General features: G+C 35.5%; 1 protein-coding gene across 4 annotated transcripts in view; it reads right to left on the bottom strand.

Annotated features, from left to right (window-relative positions):
* SEMA3D (semaphorin 3D) overlaps nucleotides 1-16,059 on the bottom strand; it is a 145,813-nt gene that overhangs the window by 109,645 nt on the left and 20,109 nt on the right. The window contains exon 1 of one of the 4 annotated variants that reach the window (XM_082755867.1): nucleotides 5,888-6,081. The exons of the other annotated variants lie outside the window; for them this stretch is intronic. The gene's annotated coding sequence lies outside the window, so the exon portion shown is untranslated. Of the gene's footprint in view, nucleotides 1-5,887; nucleotides 6,082-16,059 lie in introns of those variants that run through there. 4 annotated transcript variants of the gene reach the window in all.

A 16,059-nucleotide genomic window follows, 5' to 3' on the forward strand; every position in this document is an offset into this window, starting at 1 on the left:
CCTGAGAGAACTTTCTGCTTGATTTTTGCAACAGAAATCATTTTATATTTGGTGCAAGAGAGTCATTCTGGAGGTCTATTTTTAAGCTGTTTTGTGAAGGATGCTAACACAACAGTTCCTGGAATCTGAAACAGCCATACTCGAAAAAAAAAAAAAAAGAATTCAGGCATCACCACCTCCATTCAACACAGAACTATTTCCACTTTGGTTTCAAACCACAATAACTTTCCTTTGTCTCGTGAGGTCAAAGTGAGGACACAGACTGCACAGATGAATCAATACTTAACTGAAAAATAGCAACGCTTTTTAGACAGTTAACTAGTTGGTAACTAAGGAAGTCCCATAACCAGTATATTAATAAGAACAAAGGTAGAGTGTAAAGTGTCACCTCTAGTTTCTTTTGCCCTGATAAACACTTGTCCTCTAAGAAGACCAGGCAGCCTTGATCTTGAGGGATTTCTAAAGTGTCATTCCCTTTGAGGGTGGTCAACAGTGGAACAGGAGCCCAGAGAAGCTGTGGGATCTACTTCCATGCAGACATTTGAATCTGGACTGGACATAGCTCTGAGCAACCTGATCCAAAGCTGAAGTTCTCTTTTCTTTGAACTGCAGATTGAACTCCATATGATCTTCTGATGTCTATTCCTACCTACATTTTTCTACTAGTTCTTTTAACAGCTAGTGGGCAGAGAAATAACTGAAAAAGATCATACACGGAAGGTCTTCAGCAGCATCCAACAATATTGTACTCCTCAGCTTAAGACTCTGACAGCCATCAAATATTTATTCCTATTCCACAGTGAGCATTCTAATCAAGGACTCCTGCAATGCAGGCATCACTTATCTGATCTGCTCACAGATCAATCCCTTCTACTACTGAAATATGAATTCATAAAGTCTTTCCTTCTATGAAACTGTCTGAAAGCAGCAATCATTCAAGAGCTGATTCACAAGCAGATCACGATCCCTGTATCAAGAACAGCAATGCACACAAGATGTATTAAGTACACACAGAATGGGTATAGAAACCACATTAGCCACACAACTTAATCCAATACCTCAAGAACGCTAGATATTGTTCACACAAACAGTCCTGGCTTGCCCATCCCATGAGAATTTAGCACCAGAATAAAATCTTAAAATATTGACTCTGTATTTGAGATAATGCTTTTGTCTGCACTGAACAGATGAGAAGGGGATTTCTTCCAGGGTTCCTCCTTTGGAGCTAGAAGAGGAAGCTGTGAGAAATACCACTGTATGGACTGGTGACATTCAAACAAAACCAACAAGCTTTGCTCACCCAGAAGAGAAAATATCAGCTGTGTATTCCAGCCTGACTCCATTTTTTTTTTTTTTTTTTTTTTTGGTCTAAATTAGAAACTCCTTTCTCTCAGTCTATTATCTGCCAGACAGATCAAGAAATGAAGGCCACTATACTTACTACACTAAATGCTTCTTAGGGGTGTGGGAAGAAAAATGACTAGAAAGGATTTGGCCTCCATGCCAGCTTTAGCTAGAAAAGGGATGTGGTGGAGAAGATTAAGTTGTGTTTCCATAACCACAACTGAACAGGTGTCAAACATCCACCACAGGTGCTTGTTCTATAGAGGATCCCATTCCTTGGTAAAACAGGCACTCCCCAAAGAAACCAGGGCTTGAAGACATCCAGGACTCTTCATGTCAAATGAGCCTGATGCAAGTTTATTAAATCCGTTGGGATCATGATGATTAACTATCTTCCTTAAGCTATTCCCCACTGGGCTTTAGTGCTTTTAAACCACTGACCCTTTGAATTAGAGGTAGATTTCTCTTTTCACAGCTGTGACTCAACACAGGGAGGAATTCAGAAGCATCTGAAAACAAAGCCAGGCAGAATTTAAAACAAAATCCTTCAGTGACAGATTTAGAGAGTGATGGCTGCAGCTGGAGTTACAAATATAACTACTAACTAAATGAACATGCATTATACAAAAGCTGTACATGGACTGTCTGTATGATGTGCAATTTCTTTGTAAAAAAAATCTGAAAACTAGAACCAGTAAGAATGAAGCATCATAATAACTAGATATTGGCTGATATTGGCTATTCAAAAGGAAACTTGGTCCATGCTTTGGTCCACTCCACCAAACTAAATAGTAATCACCTATACAATAAGGAAAAAAGTAATAACCTGTTAGGCAAACTAATACTTGATTATTTTATTTTATTTTTTTTTTTGGATCTGCACCGCAAAACCAAAATCCCTGTGCCCAGAGACAAATAAAACAATAAAAAGATGTATTTTTTAAAATGTATATATGATACATCTCTCATTTTTAATTCAAAATATTCAATAACTAGCACATACTTTATTGAGTCTTTGCAAAGGAAATGCATTATTATCATTCTAGTTTCATGGCTAGGAATGTATTCATTAGCCACCATAGGTGGACTTGAAGTGGATAAGATGTGGAATCAAATTATATTAATTAATAGTTATTCATGTTACTACCTTAAATGTGATATGCTCTTTTCTACAGAGTTAAATAAGTTATCAGACATGACATATAAGTTTTAAATAAATGCATATGTTTATTTATAAGTGTAAAGGTGTAGTTTACAAAATGCAGCAAATATCCTGAAGATGCTAAAGCATGGAAGAGTTACAGAGGAATAAACCAATTCACCATCTTCACACAGCGCTGCAAAAGCCAAAGAGTCAATGACTACTGGAAACTGTTTCCCTTGTCTGCTCAGTACGGGTATGTGACTTGCATTAATGTCACAGGCAATAATGTACTTGCACTCAACCCCAGGACTGGCTGATGTCAAATGAAGTTCAACCATTCATATTAATAGGATCAGCATTTGTCTGAGGGAATGGAAGCCTCTTAGACCTTAGGGTCATGAATTGACAAGCTATCGAACATTTCTTCTGTTGTGCTGACCGTCCTCCATCCTCAATGAGATCAGCTGTCTAGACCCTTAGCTCCACTGCAGCTGCTTTGTGTTCCTCCAGAGGCATAGAAAGAGCTCATTGCTAATTCTTTCTGCGTAATATACAGTGCAGGATGAGGTCTCACGACTTTTTCTAGGACACACAGAATAGTCACATTTCTCCTGAACCCAGAAAAATCATAGCCTCATGCACACAGACTTGAGCTTTGTTTATCTGAAGATCTGTGATTGAGACATAGGGTGACAGGAGTGCCATTAAAACAAACAAACAAACACTGAAAGTATCATCTTGAAATAACAAAGACAACTTAAAATTTCTACCAAGAAAATTACTGCTAAACTACTATTGTATCGCACCATTAATAAATTGGGTGGAGGCAAGATTTTTTTATTATTTTTTTTCAGATGGACTTCATGGAAAAATACCTTATCACAGAACTTTCTTGACAGTTTCCAGAGCATCTATAAGCTTGTGGGTTGTTCTCACTCTAGCAATCATCAAGCAGTAATTTCAGATGGCTGATACAAATGGCAGATATTGTCTGCCAAAACATTAACATACACAGAGAAAAACATTGCAGCAGATATTTTATTTATTCTTAACATTAAGTAGAGAAATTTTTGGAGTAAGGACAGTTATATTTTTTACCATCATCATTAACCTTTATCATAATAAGAACAATAATAACAACACCCATTACAATAACATATTTTATACTTTCTTTTTTTTTTTTTTTTTCCCCAAAAAAAGAATTCTGCCAAAGGCAAATTTATATTATAAGAAAGTTGTCTGTTGGCAGTGACATTTGGAATTATAACACAGGTGTGTCAGTCAGGACATGCAGAGTGAGTCAATTCAAAATCCCACTCATACCTTGGCATCTCTATTCATTTAGAGGCACCTCAGCTATATTCTTGTTTTTCAGAAGTGTTTGTATAAACATTTTAAAAAATGCACAAAAAAATAAAATAATAATAATAAAAAAAAAAAAAAGATAAGAATTCAGCATGCAAGGCCAATCTCAACAAAGGATGAGACCAAAGATGAAAACAAGATTAAAATAAATGCCTTGTATGCTTAATAAAAGAATTTCAATATTATGAGTCATTGAATTGACTCATGAACTATGAGTTGACCACGTCCCTTTTAACTGCTCCACAAAACAATCTCCTTTCTGAAGAAGACTGACATTTTTTAGCAGACATAGTTACTGCAGCTGATTGGGTTTTGTTGGTCAATAGCATATGTGTACTGTAATTACTGTAATGTGAGTTACGGTATTGAAGTTTAGCTACAGGTTTGGAAAGCAGCACATAGAAGATTTGCAGCTAGATCAGAAAATTCCATCTGTATGTATTTGGAAATTTACCAGGAGAAATCACCAGGAAAACACTGTAAATGTCTTCCTCAGAAATATAAGATGAAATGGAAAAGCTATAAAGGCAAGACTGCAAACACATACACTCAGTAGCTGAAAAAGTAATCACATTTGAGCTTCTTTCAACATTAATGTTGCCTCTCAGTTTGTTTTCTTTAGCAATATGTAGGACAAAACACATTACCGATTTTCTACATTTAAACAATGTTGGGTTTTCTCCACCCTTAACATTCATATCCTACTCCAGAAAAACCCTCTTAGACAACATCTCCTTACTTAAATGAAAATATAATCATGTTTGCAATGGCCAAAGATTCATCCAATCTAGTAGTCTGCTTTCAATATTAATACTAAGGAAGAATAAGAATGGAGCATTCATATATGATGTTTCTGATGTTTCTCTACCTTTATCAATCCCCCACCTTTTTTTTTTTTTTTTTTTTTTTTCATCTATTTTCAGTTTAGAAGATTTTCTGAGCTTTTTGTAACCCCCACTAGATATCACTGTCAAGTACTTAACCAGCCTCCTTTTGAGCCATTGTAGAATTCTTGCATCTACAACACAACCTGGCAAACAATTTTGCATGTCTACTACCTAATGTGTGTGGAGCCACCTCTAGTATCAACAACATGACAACATATTGTTTTCATCTTATTTTCCACCACTTTCATAATATTATCCAGAAATTAGATCAATAAAATTATTGTTATTAATAATAATAATAATATAAAAAGATATCTTCCTATTTGGGACAATAAAAATGGGAAGATTCTGATTTAAAAGTCACGATCTTTCAGATAAGTTGCCATTAGAGGCATTATGTATTCTATCCTTCATTATAGATGTAATTGTCTGGGAAATTAAAGAGAAAGTTGATCAACAAAAATTAAGAAGGTGATAGTGGTGGTCAGCTCTAATGAGTGTTTGTTGCCAGATGAAAATACCTTGCTATGGTCACTGCACAAGTGAAGATGTAAGGGTTCACAACTGAATGTGTGCTTGGAACCCAGGACAAGGTTTGTGCATTTGACTATAAAAGTTTTTGCCAAGCTTGGCAAATATATGGGTGGGGAAAATCACAGTGTTTCACAGTGGCTCAACAACAGTAGCAGAAAGGCTTCCATGCATTGCTCTTGGTGAACACCTTCAGGCAGTAGGATGAAAAAAGTGCCCCACTACCCTCAGCACCCACCATCTCAATTGCTTGGTCACCTCTCTCCCTGACAAGGCGCTCTCATGTTGAGCAAAATTAAATTTTAACTTACTGACATAATTTTTCCCACATCCAGAAATTTTAATCTCATTGTAAAGGAAATATAAGGGGCGAGAGGTGTTGTTTTTGCACAAGTTGAGAATAAACCTCAAAAATCTTATGTTCTCAAAACTGATACAATAGATATTTTTTTAAGACTTTAAGATTTATGCTATAAACAGAGTATATGGAAATACAGTTAAGAAATCTATTAATCTTTATGTCTCAAAGTGTGGGTAATGTAGGAAACAGTAATATCCAGTTGAGAACACTAAAATTGTGAAGATTTATGTTTTCCATTGAAAAATCTGGTCTTACCCACTCTTGGTGCCAGAAAGGCAGACTGGATGAGCTACTTGTTTACTCCAACCAGGACATTTCCTTGACTCTTGGACATTATTTTAAGATGTGATGACCATCTTACTCCCACTGGAGAATTATCTTTATCATGAAGTCAGTAGGTCAAAACTTGAAATTTACAGCTCATGAAAGGAATTCCTCAGTTAAGTGTGTTATATTCTAGTAGACCTGTGGACAAATATAAACACTAAAGAACAATTGTGCTTTATATACTTCATGCTTGTATTTCATACATATACCGATGTTAATTTAAGGGCCTGTCAGAATACAGCTTCATTAGTGATATCCTACTTAGTGAAGCATGAAAGGTAGTAAATATCCAAATGGGTTATCTCTCATAGAAATACAACAATGAAAAGGAAAAAAAAAAAAAGAAAAAGAAAAAAAAAAACTTCCTTTGACCAAAAAAAAAAAAAAGATAAAAAAATAAAAAGATTTAAAACTTAATAACATAAGCTGTAATTATGCTAAAGAATGAAGTGAGTTATCTTTACTTATCTAGAATTAAAATTTCTATAGTTATTTTGATCATCTCTATAAAAACTTCAAGTTTCAAGTAAGTTGCTAACTGCAGAGGATCGTAATAATACGATGACATTCCTGTCATTGTCTAGTGGTTTTCAGAGATGTTTCAAAAAATGCATACATTCAAAAGTTCTGTGACTTTTTCATCAAAACTTAATATTGAAACAGTGATGGAAAACATAACAGTTTCTGGAAAAAAAAAAAAATCTCATTAAGTTTTAAAACAGAAATGTCACACCTCCTTTTTCAATTACAGCTACTTTTAAGATTTTCCAAAGGTACCTACAATTTGGCTTTGGACCTGCTATTGCAAAGTGCCAAAAATACCTAATTACAGCAAGGAAAATATTGTGTGCACACATATGTATGTGTTTGTCTATAGTCTGCATGAGCAATTGAAAAATATCCAATATATATACAGAACAAACCACAAAATTAAAATTACTCTTATGCAGAGTGAATTTCTCTTTAAAGTAGAAAATAAAGGAAGGAGAGCAGAGACTTCTCAGTACTGTTGAGTACTGAGTGCATAATGCTTCATTTAATGAGTAATCTCTGGAGCACATGGATGTTTACCTCACTCTGGGAAAGCTAAAGTGCATGGACAGACTATTACTTTATCTGATGTGCAATAACTTGTTAAGCAACTGTAATGAAACCACATTCTTCCACAAACTTTTGCACTGCATGTCTATATTTTCTCCATGCCAATATGACATTTTGACTCCCAAATATTAAATGCTTAAAAAAATACACGCATGTCCAAAGTTAGAATGTCTGAATCTAGATCCACAAATCACTAGAACTGGTGAAAACTGGAACCCATGTCCAAAATCCCTCCAAGTTTGGCAGGTATAGTGTCTGAATCCACTCTGTCTTCAGGTAAAAAAAAAAAAAAAAGCAATAACAACAACACAATACAGTTAAACTGTATTGTTTCTTAGATGAATGGATGGCAGATTTATTAATATGATAAATTACTTGAATATGATTCAGAGAGGGAGAAAGAGAGAGAGAGAGAGAGAGAGAAGAAGGAAGGAAGGAAGGAAGGAAGGAAGGAAGGAAGGAAGGAAGGAAGGAAGGAAGGAAGGAAGGAAGGAAGGAAGGAAGGAAGGAAGGAAGGAAGGAAGGAAGGAAAGGATGGTCTAAAAGAAAGTCTAAAGAAAGCTAGAGATAGATTAAAAGCAAATGCTGGCAAATGCCTTCTGAGAGCCTCCAGATTTTTCTTTGGGAGAATGGCAAAATAAGGGATTTTGGTAAAGCTTCAATTCCTTCAATTTTTACATTTCTGCCTGTTGTTGAAGTGTAGGTCAGTGAAGTTTTGAGACTTGTATTTGGCTAAAACACAGCTAAAGTTATAAAAAAGCAAATCTAACAGATAAACCAGGACTCACAATGAATATGGAACCTCTCAATATCACATTAGCACCCTTTCTGCTACATTTTAATCTTTCATCTTGTATGCAAGACACAAATTTCATTGTTTTGAGGCTAATGAGCACCTTTTCCAGTGTGGTAACTCTTTTAACTTCTCATTGAAATCAATGAAAGCTTAAAGCAGTTCTTCTAAGTATTTAATAACTTTCTAGCCTCTTAGAATCCTATTTTTCCATACTTTCATATTACTAGGTAAGGAAAGTTAAACAGACAGAGAGTATACACTGTATTCTTTTGCAATATGTGAATGTGTAGTATCTCAGATTTTATGTATGTCTTTCAATGTATTTGATACAAATTTCTGGCTGCCAATGTAAAAGCAGTTTTGCAGTGAGCTTTAATGAATACTCTTATAGTCAAAATAGACTAAGGATATAAATGATACAACAATCAAAGAAAAGTAACTTGTCCATACTCAGATGTAGGTGTGCATGGTAGATATCTTGTTCCATAGGGAATTATTGTGATTCACAGCAACTGAATATGAATTTTCAGCTTATTATGATATTATCCCTTAAACATTAAAAACTGAATATGTTTTACAGGTTTTTTAATAATAATAATAATAATAATAATAATAATAATAATAATAATAATAATAATAATAATAATAATAATAATAATACGGAAATACCAATCAATAATCATCTATAATTTTCTTGGCATAGTTGTGTATTTCTCACAAGAGACCTTTTAAATCAAAATATGGCTGAAATATCAAAATTCCTTCAAATGTTTATCTCTTTTAATGATAACTGCAGCTGCACTCAAAAAAATGCTGCTCTTGATATCACTTACATTCCCACAGGAGTACAAATCTGTGATGCAAGGGTTTAAAAAAAAATGTATTATTTTTGGGACAATGAAAAAAGACATAGTTTTATTCTTTTGATTATGCATTACAGTTTATTTTGGGGTAACATGATGAAATATATGGTCCTTTTATTTTTATTTTTTTCTGAAGCTTACCTATTCTCCCATTGTTAATATGAAAACAGGACAAAATAAAAAAAAAAAAAAAAGAGATGTTTGGATGAGAGATCCAAAAAATCCAGAATTCAAGTGCAGTCATTTGGGCCACTGAACATCTTCAGTGGAAGCAATTTAGTCCTAGTCATGGGAATATTGACAAAGAAATGTTATGAACTCCTGAAAGCTGTTTGCAATCTTTCTGTGATCAAAGGGAATCAAAGCAATTGTGAAATTGTCTTGTAGACAAAGTGATATTGTACATAGAGATCCTGGAATTATTTAAATATTCATATTTCTATATTTTAAAAGCTGTATTTAAGTTCCATGAGTAATTTAATGATGATGATTGCAAAGTAGTGATTATCAGTGTCGGATTAGTGTTAGATTATTAATGACCTAATATTAAATTTAAAAATGAGATTTATCCCATCCTTGCCCACTAAGGACTAAGAAAATCAAAATTATTTATTTAATTATGGTAAAGACATATTATTTCAAAAAACCTAGTGACTATATGTGTTCAATTTAATTTATAAGTCCCTGGCTATTGCTGCACTTTTGCTCATACAAAGCTAAACTAACATACCCTGCTGTTTGAAGCATATTTGCAAAATCAGAATAGAGGAGAAAAAAAAAAAAAAAAGTTTTTTAAAAAAATAAAAGCACAAGACTTAGAGGCACATCACTACCTCTTGCAGAAATGTCACTCATGCCACAAATAAAGTGTAAACTTAGAAAAACATCATCACCCAACAAACGAGCAGCATTTGCCGAACCAAATGCATGTGTCTGGAACTGTTCTCCCGAGTTAATTGGTGGCATCCTCAGTGCAGCAGGATGCTGAGGTTGAAAAATCCCTCACACTGGTCATGCAGTTCTACACCCAGTGCAACTGCAATTGCTTAACTCCTGAGGCAGGAGGCACAGAGAGAAATCCCCCCAAACTGCTGGGGAAGAAATGTTGTCCCTTCTCACAGACAACCTTGGTGGGGTAACAAAGGCAGGAAGAAATACAGTGAAGCTGGCTGTAAGGTGGCAACACAACACCACAAAGGGTGAGTCTCACCCTGGGGACAGCTGGTGTGGTTTAACAGTGGTAGAGCACTGGAGTGCAAATGACAGCAAGAAAGGATGAGGCTTCCTGAGCAAGCTGAGGCCTGTGCCTGTTCTTCCAAGTGCTGCCCCAACTCACCACTGTATTTACATTATTGCTGTGTCAAGCAGGAATGTGGGGGGTGGGATAAGTCCCAAACCCTGCAGTGACCATCCAAGGAGAGATTCCTGCCTCCCATTTGTCTTCAGAAATGGAGGCACACCTACACGAAACAGAAATGTTTCATGATCCTTAGAGCAAAAGTTGAACCAGAATTTGCATGTCTACAGCTGGCAGATTGTCGAACTCAAGACTATCAGTCACAGGACAACCAGGACATCTCGGCTCATTCTAAGCACCTAATTCTAAGCTGATGTTTAATTTAGAATGCTTCTGTGGCAAGATAGTTGGTTATGACACCCCAGTACATCCAATGGCAGACAGAGAAACAAGATAACAAATGAAGGAGCTTGGTCATTCTCAAAAACTTGTTCTTTAACAATTTTTAGAATTAGGTGAGTACGAGTAGTGAACTGAATGATACATTCAGTGGTACCTGACCCAGTCTGATATCCAAGCTGGAAGACACAAAATTTTGAAAGTTGGCAACAACTCTTTTCCTTCTTTCCTGTGTGTCAGACTAACCCCAACCCTAAGTGTCTTCTATTTCAGCCTTCTCCAACATGTGGTTTCAGGCAGGATGTCGCCTGTAAAATCCTTATGCATTAATTTCAATAAATTAAGCATTTCAAATAAAAACAGAATGTTTTGAGGGGAACCAAAAGGCAATGCAGCCTCCCCAGTGCTAACATGCTATCAGCCACGGACAAGGTTGGGAACACATTCATTACTGGGGTACTGAGCTGTCATTTCTTCACAAAAATGTTCAGCTCAATCAACCAAACTGTGGACCTTGATTTACCCATCTGACAACCCCGTTCAGCCGTGCTGGGCTAGACTTTGCCCAGTGCTGCTGCTGGGAAGCTGCAGAGAATCTCTGGGAGAGAACCTGTAGGGAGCAGAGAGGGGGAGGAAGGAAAGAGGTCAGATAGGGTCTACAAGAGTTGGAAGTGGGAGAAGGCTGAGCCGATTATCCTTTGTGAACTGACTATAGGAACAATAGCTGCCCAGACAAAAGGCAGTCTAATGCAACTGTTACAACCCAGCCACTTTTGAAAGGCAACATATGAAAAGACAACCACGTTTTCAAAATCCTCAGGATATTAACTGCATATTTCTGTGTTGTTTTAAGAAGGCTAACGTCATGACAACAGCTCAATTTAGCACAAACAATAGACCAATAAATACAATACTAGTGCTTTAAAATAATTAAATAACCATTTGTTCTTACATTTATGTTGCTTCAAAATATTGGCAGAATTCCTTCAAATAAACAAAGAACTCTTTTTTAATTTAATTTATTTTTTTTTTAAGATTACATTCTGGCAGTAATTTAGGCAAATCTGGACATTTGTTTCATTTGTCTGAGGTGAAAAAACAAAACAAAACAAAACAAAAAAAAACCACCACATCTATCACATTGCATTTTCACTCTTATAAAGCCAAAACAAGGGCCCCCAAGGGAACAAAAAGTTTAATTATAAACTATCACTGCAAAACAAGATAGATCCTGGACATATCACTGGGCAGACATTCAGTACACTAAGCCAATATAATCTGGTTTTGTTTTTTTTTTTCCTCACTGCAGAGCAAAGGTTCTTTCACAGTGTAAAAAGTGATCAGCTACAGAGGCACAAATATTGGTGCAAAATACTCTTCTTAATATGATCAATCTCCAGAAGCACTCACAAGTGTAGAGAAACACAAGCCATCCTATTAAGCAGCAGCCCATTTTTTATTATGTTGTGGACTAAATTTGTGCTGTATAACAACGAGAAAATGTCAAGTGTTAATAATGTCACAGTGCACAACTATATCACCTTGTCTGCACTGCAGTTTTCACTTTAATTGAGTTCCTATAGGGCTTTCTATAATTGTTGTATCAAATGTTACAGCAGAAGCATCTTAGTGAATAAACAGAATAAATGCACCCCTCCCCCCTTTTTTCACCTTCCTCACCAAAAAAAAAGGAGAAAGTTTATTCCAGAATCCTCAGTTTAAAATATTTCTTAATCACACACGATACATCAAATATTTTTTTCATCAATTCTGTAAATATCAAAACTGAAAATTCCACAGCAAATTCCCTCAACAAAAAAATGTATTTATTTAATAAATAAATACAGTTGAAAGAAGTTTGACCTCCTACAATCCTGAGTCTATTTAATAAGGCTTCATTTTGGATTTCCATTGAGTAACAAAGAAGAAAATGAGTAATGCCAATAACACTGTCAACAAGGTCAAGTCCCAAAGGAATCCCTATGAATTCCTTCTAAAATCCCATGTAGGTCTCTAAACTAAGTCTTGATCTTACCCACCACATTGGTAAAGCATGGAGCTTATTTTAAACTACCGCATAGTGACAGTCTGATTCTGTTTTCACAAAGATGAACTGCATCTCTACAAAGGCATAAAGCTGTCTCATAACATGAGAGGAGTCCATCTGGTAAATTGATTCTCTTGAAGAAATGCATTACAGAAGTAAAGATGAAAGTTTTGTAGTGACTCTAGAGAAATATTGAGAGAAGTAGACATTTAGAGAAATCTTTCACCTTTCTAAATTCAAGCATGGTATTGAAGATGAATGTTAATCTACTTTTCTACAAACATAGATTTCCACTTAGATCCAATATATAAAATTATTATATACGATTATTTGTTATTAACAGAGGTAGTACTATTGCCCATAAAAATATAGAGGTAATAATATTGTCCATAAAATACCTTTTAAAGTACACAAGCCTCTTGAGAGCACACAATGTCTGAACATGCTAATGTGAAAATTGATTTCTTTTGCCTAAATCATGATGATCAATTCTTCAGTAAAACTTCCAGTTGTGCACAGAGATTATCTGATTCATACTTATTTCTCTTCTTCATTCTTTTCCCAGAAACTACCTTCATTGTACTTTAGTGAATGCCTTCACATTTTTAATGAAAGTAGCTGAGATTTATAATAAAGATTTATAAAAAATCTCCACTGTAGACCTGTATCAGAGTAACACATAAAGTAATCAGTAAAGAATAATTTGGTATGTTCACACTGATTTTAAGTTGCACTAATTTGATAGAAAAGGATCATGACCATCATGATGCTATATCAGTGATACTTTCATTCATTAGTACACAAATATTAACTTTATAATCTTAGTTCCAGTTTTGAACTATTTTTTGACAGAATAAATATCAAGCACTTTCATTCAGATGATTTGAATGAAAGTAGAGCTCATCTTTACTAAATTTAGTGTAAAAAAAATATTTTATGACATCTCAGATGAACAGACTCACCTCCATTAAGTGCGGCTACCCAAGAATTAGAAGCTGGCTGCCTGGTCACTCAAAGCTAAATGCATAAACCAACAGAGAGAAATGGCAACCACCATGAAGTTAATCATGTGAACCATCAGCCTGAGTTCCTTAGGTCCTTCTGCTGATTCTAGGTAAATACCACATACTAGATTTGAGGAAAAAAAAAAGAAAATGGGGCCTATGCTGTTACTTGTTTATCTGTGTGATTATATGCAGCCCAAAATAAATACTTACAAAACCAACAGAAACATAACTAGAACAATTATTTTTGTTTCTCCAGTTCCAAATTTACATATAGGCACTCCATACATGATGCCCTTCAGTGTATCATTTGCTGAAACCTCATAAACTTCTGGCATGTCTAAGCACAGTCCTCTGCTGTAGGAGGTAAAGGAACGAATCCCTCCAGTGGTGGCTTAACAGGCTCTTATCCTTCCGTTAATAAAAAAGGAAAATTATATTAGCTATGCTGGGTGTACATGTCCTTATAATATTCTCAAATGAGAGGAAATGAAAGAAAATGTTATATTCAACAAAACAGATTCCATGATAAATTAAACAAGAAGAGCATGGCCAAGAACAGAAAAGTTGTAAATGTCAGAGCAACAGCTGGAATGTCATGGCAAACAACATGATCCTGCCTCTCATGGCAAGCCCATGAAGCAGAGGGAATGTAAAGACAATGTTTTACTGAACTCTTAAAAATAAAAAGACAACATTTCTACTTCCTTGGTGTATCTGTCATTCAATGTCCACCCTCTGCATGAATGACCCAGAGGTCTTTAGGTACATATGATATCTGATTGCATATTTAAAAAATGCAGCCTAGTGCATATACATTAGGGAGTGGGAAGGAAATGAAAGTGAAAACAGTTATCCTTTGGGATGCTGACAATGAAAGGACTTTCGAGTCATTTCTCATTGTTGCCAATGGAGGGGAGAGTGGCTGCAAATCACTGAAAAATGACATATCTAAATGTCTGTTAGTATTTTGTTATTATTAATTGAAAGAAAAATATTGTTTTCTTCTATTATCTATGCAGGTATACCTTTTGTATTCAAGTAGTTAAAAAGAGGTCTGATTAGCCCTGTATAATTAAAGCGTTATAACCCTGCACCCTTTTATCTTCCAGAACAGATGTTCTGATCAGTGGTTGAACAACCAGACAAAATGACAGAATTGCCATATTGGGTACTGGAAATATTCTGAAAAATGTGATAAAGTATTGCTCTCCTGGAGATAAAGGAAAGGGGTTGGGAAACTTACCCCAAAAGCTAAAGGATAAAAAGAAAAAAAAAAATCTATTTTTTTTTCTCTCTCTCCCAAGCTTTGTTATTTCTATTTACAAAATCTGTATTTTTTTTTTTTTATATTTGTGTAAATATATATAAATTTGCAGCTGTAATTGAAGCAAAGTGATTCAAGCAACTGAAATCATATCATTACTGATACTTAAGACCCCAGATTACTCCAACCACCCATGGCTAGCTTCTGATTATAATTCTGTCACTGAGTTTTGGTCAAAGAGTAGAGCAGTTTTCTCCTAGAAGGTCCCAGGACATTTCACTTAATTTTCACTCTCCCATTCTGGGTCTCACTCATATATTTCAGTTGCTCTCCCTGTGTGGCCATACTAGGAGTATGCACAACTTAAACCCACAGGAAAGAGACAGAGAACAGGAACAGTGTGAGAGCCTCCCTGGACAGATTGAATAATGCCCCCAATTTGTTAAGGAATAGAAGACAGCTGAACTTCCCAGGTGTTATTGTTTTATCATTCCTTTGAAACTATAACTTAATGCTTTCATCCACTATGAACTAGTGCACTAAGCACAATAACTTAATGGAGTATTAGAAAAACATTACTGTGAAAATATAATAATAATAATGGAAATGGGCTAACATATGTTTATGATTATTTTTACAAATGCCGTTTGAGAAGGCCATATCGAATCTTTAAAACTCATCTTCTTTAACTGCAGCCCAAAATTCAGGGTTCTGTTAAGTACATTCAGCCTGAATCTTTCTGAGTCTCGATGTGAAGAAAGGATAGGTTTTCAAAACAGACTGAGTCTGGCCATAACACAACAGGATCAGAGACATATTTCTGCCACAAGGGAAAGCACTTCAAACATCAGGGTGCCAGTCTGTCAGCACTTATCACTCAGTGGGTTATGCTATCTCCCGAGCAGATTTCCCTTCCAAACTTATACTTCATCACAGTCCTGACCTTGCTGAGTAAGGCCTCTTATGCAGAGTTCAAGTCTGCATCATGGAGAGTTTATTCTCTGCTTCTCAGTAATGTCTAACAGTTTTCTCCTCTATTCACAAAAAATGATTTATTCTGCAGTTTTGGGAGCATTGACGGAGGAATAATGTTTACCAAGAAAATGTTACGCTGCAAAGAACATGGACAAACATTTGCCCGTTCATGAAGAAAATGGTTGCTTCTGAACCTATTTGGTGTGCAAAATTCCATCCAAAAATGGGATTGAAACTGAGACAGCCAGGCCATACTGAGCTCCAGCTAGCAAAGTGTTTCAGATCAAGAAAAACAGGCAAGGCTGCATCATTCTGGCTTGTGTTGTATGGACTCTTTTTTATTTTTTTTACTTTTTTTTTTTCCTTTGAAACATTCCATTTACTGTTCGTGCCAAGACAAGACAAGAAAAG

This window comes from Aythya marila (assembly GCF_965140915.1).
Source record: "Aythya marila genome assembly, chromosome: 1".
Taxonomy (NCBI): domain Eukaryota; kingdom Metazoa; phylum Chordata; class Aves; order Anseriformes; family Anatidae; genus Aythya; species Aythya marila.